The following is a 4,860-nucleotide window of genomic DNA, read 5'->3' on the forward strand; positions in this document are numbered from 1 at the left end:
GTAGCACAATGAGTCATTCAGACTAAACTGTGGTGCACGACCAGAGTAGACTTGTCCTTAGAACTGTCACATTAGACAGAAGCCTCTGTTTTTAAGATGAAAGCAAACTCTTTCTGGTATTTTCTCCCTTTTTCTTTAGTTTTTAAGTTAGAATGGAGAAAGATGTACATATTAGCTATAAAATAAGTATCAGGAATTTATCTCATATGTACCACATTTAAAATATCACCTGTAATAGATGTCACCACCTCAGTAGATTTGCAATAATCTATTGTTAGTCTCCAAGAAGATATTGCAAAGACCAAATGGGTAAATAAAATAATGATATAACTTACTAGCTTTTAGTCTTTAATAGTTGCTGTAGTTTCCCCAGAGAGGCAAAATTATTATTTTATTATAAAAGGAGACACAAAATGAGTTTCTTGTCAGTGTTTTTTGACCTCCTTCCTCCATACATCAGGGAGGTAATACAGAGATTAGACCAGTTTCTAAGTGTATCCATTTAAACCATACTCTCTGAACTGAAGACTTCCAATAAATGGTTTAGACTATCACTAGGCTGGAAAGGGGGTGAACTCTTGAGGCAACACCAACTATTACTTGACTCAAAGAAATCTCTACATGAACAGCAGATTTTCTGGATATTCCCCATTCCAAGTAATGAGTGGTAAGAGAGAGCATGGATCCCAGAATCTGTAAGATCAGATAGCTCCCTTTATCCAGGTAAGTGCTCAAAACTCATAGTCTGAAGGCAAGTACCAGGGTTGAGGGTTGGAAATATGATGCTATAGTATGATCTTTCCTATAGGATTTTGACGTTCGCTTCAAGAGATGTAGACCAATAGACTGATTCTTATTCGTAAATTGCAGGTGGGGTGACTCATCATTCTTTCTGTTGGTAGCTTGACCCAGAATTCTCCTCGGTAGACATATTCTCATCACCAAAACATTTTTTATTCATATATCAAAAATTATCTGGCTATTAAATTTTTCTATGGATATAATAATTAGCCTCACGCAGAGATCACCTTTGGTTTGACCGTTTCTAATGCAATAATTACCCCCTTTCATTGTTTATCTCTGAAAGTTTTAACTATCACCTTGCTCCAGGAGTTTACCAATTAAGCCTTGGTTTGGTGACACTAGTCTCCTTCCATTTCCCCTGAGGTCAGAAAGGCAATTTCAATTACTTTGCACCTCACTAGAATTCTCAGTCAACTGTAGTTAGGCAGAAAAGACTTTTATAATAGTTTACTCTTCATGGAAAAGTTTAAAGGAGAGTCATTTATGCTTTGTTATAGGTATAGGGAAGTGATGGGCCATTAGAACTAAACATATTTATAGATGTTTAACTGTTTCTGTTTTGATTATGGTTACCAAACTGCCTTCTAGAGCTTGACAAATAACAGAAGTGAGTGAAAATAGATAGTTGTGAAAAACAATGATGCTGACAGTGAGTTGAAGAATGTGTGCATTCCTCTTCTGCTGTGCCTTCTAATCCATAGCTGCCAAGCAGGAACACACAGGTCAGGTGTGACCAAATATTAGGATTCACAGGAGAAACTAGATATGTGGATGGACTTGTGTGTAAGAACTCCCAATTTTTTAACATGGTCTAGCTTCATGGGGTTTTTTTAAATACAAAATACACAGTCCCCTTCTCTTTGTCAGCCAGATCCAGCCTCTAAGATACTAGTCTATGTACTATGCTATGTGCTATGCATTAAGTCAAGAACTTTCTAGGTTTTTTATTCCTACTTCCAATCCATATCAAGGTTGACTCCTGGTTATAGTGAAACAAAAGTGAGAACTGGGACATTAAGGCAATGATTAGCTACAGTAAACAAAGAAATCATGATTTTTATCATGAAAAAGAGACACAGTCAGACATTCAGGAGCAGCAGGGGTTCTCTAAATTTTCTGCATTTTCTGATATATTTCACTTTCAATAATTAAAATTCTACTATCCTAAATTTTGAAGACCTTGTAAAGGCATGTCATTTTAATTGCTACAGATTAAATATTTGTGCCCATCCCCCAATTCAGATGCTGGAGCCCTAATCCCCAGTGTGATGACATGTGGAGGTGGGGTCTTTGGAGGCAGTTAGTTCATCAGAGAGGCCCCTGTATGAGTGGAAGGAATGCCTCGATAAGAAAATATAGAAGAGATGATCTTTCTCTCTGCCATGTGAGGGTACAGTAAAAGGCAGCTGTCTGCAAGCCAGGAAGAGAGACTTCACCAGACACAGGATTTGCTGGGAACTTGATCTTGGACCCCCAGCCTTCAGAACTTGAGAAAGAAATATTTGTAGTTTAAGCCATTTGTTCTGTAGTATTTTGTTATGGAAGCCTGAACTAAAGCATTTATTTTATAATTCAAAAACTCAATCTTGGATTTTTTTTTCCCCAAAATATAAGCTTTATGGCCATAAGCAGTGAAAGATCCACCAGCATAGAACCATGACACCCAGAAATTTGATTCTATTCTGTCAGGAATCCCATGGTTCCAAACCTAAGAAAGTTTGTTATTTCCTATAATTAAAAGTTTTCCTACGTACATTTATTTCTCCACATGCTTCATTTCACATCTTGTTTTTGATACATGAATGTATGAGGGCAAAATATTGAATTGCTTATTTCAATACTTAAGGTGATTATTGTTTAATTACCTCTAGCTTCACAGAAGAACTGAGCCTCTGAATAATATACAGAAAAAGAAAGAAGAGACAAATTAGCTGCAAGTTCTCCTTCATCTCTGCTTCACATTTTAAAAATTTCACCCCAGTGGGGCTAAAACTATGAGTTTCACAGTAGCATTAACCAACTATTCCACAGCTTCTAAGGAAGCCAGGTCGTATGCCTTAGTAGGTAATTACGTTCAAGTCCAGAAGCAAAGAGGTAATTCTGCATTGGTAAGGCCCCAACCATAAGGAAAAGTAAGAAGGTAGGCAATATACTGAGTGCACACATAGGAATGAATGATCACAGAGTACTCATCTTCCAGGCTAGGGGGAAGAATATCACTAGGACATGAGAGTATTTTCTCACATTCCTTCAGCTAACCAGTAGTCTAGCTTATCTAACCAGAAATTAATAGTGCAGAGATTCTAATAAATTCTATGTGTAGGGTTGTGTATTCCATTATATTTTGTGTCTAACTACTGTCATTCAATGTTTTTCATATAAAATTCATCCATGTTATTTGGTATGACAGCAACTCATTCATGTTAATTACAATATAATATTTTATTCCATTGTAAACCATAACTTATTTTTACAAGATACTGTTAATCCATATTTATGTTGATTTCAGTTTGAGATATTAGTAATAATGTTGCTGAGAACATTACGTACATGTTTATAGAGCATATATATATTTCTTTTTGTTATATACCTAAGAGTGGAACTGCTAGTCATAAGATAAGCAGATGTTTGCCTTTGACAAAGACTAACACAGGTTTCCATATTGCTTGTACCAGTTTGCATTTATATTAGCATTGCTTAGCATTCCTTTTATTTGCTTGTTTTTGCAAAAACTTAGTATTACTGGTTCTTTTCCTTTTAGTCATTCTTGTGGTTTTGTCATGATACTCAGTATCTTTAATTTTCATTTTTCTGAGCACTAATGATGTCAATCACCTTTTCATATGTCTATTGATCACTAAGATAACCTCTTTTGGTGAAGTGCCTATTTAAGTCTATTTCCTACATACTATTATATCAGCTGGTTTTGTTATTGAACTATGACCAATTAAAGTTTGAGCAAGTTGAGGGCTAGATTCAGTCAAAAAGTTATGTTTGGCCATGTCAGGTTTCAGATATTAGTCAGATAGTCAGATGTGGAAGCCAAGAATGCAGCTGAGTGCATGAGTTTGGAGTTCAGGAAAGGAATAAGTTTGGAGATAGACATATGGAAGATCTGAGCCTATGAATGAACTTAAAGCCAAGCAACTGAACAACAGTAATGAGAGTAAGGCTAACCCTTAAGGTATTCCAACCTTTAAGAGTTTGGAGAAGGAGAAAATGCCAGAAGGGAGACTGTAAAGAAGCATTTAATGGGTTAAGAAAGAAACCAGGAGTTTACCAGGTTTAAGATTTCAAATGGGAAGAAGTATGATATTTCAAAACAGAAGGAATGATTAACTCTACCAAATAACATTGATAGGTTTGGTAAAACAAACACAGATTAATAAGATGAAAGTCGTTTGATAACCTTGAAAAATAAGTGGTATCTAAAGGGATAAAATCTCAATGGGAACAGGTTGATGAGAGAATAATGTGAAATAAAGGAAACAGCAGTTTGGATACTTCTTTTATGATAATTGCCATAGAGTAACCTGAAGAATTGTTAAGGATGAAATATTTTCTTTAAAGATGTGAGATATTATAGCCTAAATATGGGCTTGCACTTGATCCTGAGGTGAGGAAAACACTGAGGGTGCAGGAAAGATGAAATTACAGCTAGAAACAAGTCGTTGTGTAAACAACTCAGGAGGAAGAAATTGAATACTCAAATGTAAGAGTTGGTAGACAAACAATTCATCACAATGAAGCAACCACTCCACATGAGGTGGGAAGCCCCATGAAATGACCGGCAGGACCCACAGGCAGGGCCAGTACTTTCCTGCCAGTGCCATCCAGTTCCCTGGCCCAGCAGCATTATCTTGTTTTTGTGCTTCTGTAAAACGGCCTGCTTCTAGGAGAATGGAACTTACCCCTAAGATTCTATTGGTTCCCAAAGCTCACTCCTGATTGGTTCATTTGTTACACCTACTCTGCATATGATGTTGCAAAATCTTGACTAGTAACCTATAAAAGCATGTGTAAAACTACAGGCAGGGTCCAGAGCTTGGAGTGTTA

Source organism: Camelus bactrianus, chromosome 2, assembly GCF_048773025.1.
Source record: "Camelus bactrianus isolate YW-2024 breed Bactrian camel chromosome 2, ASM4877302v1, whole genome shotgun sequence".
Taxonomy (NCBI): domain Eukaryota; kingdom Metazoa; phylum Chordata; class Mammalia; order Artiodactyla; family Camelidae; genus Camelus; species Camelus bactrianus.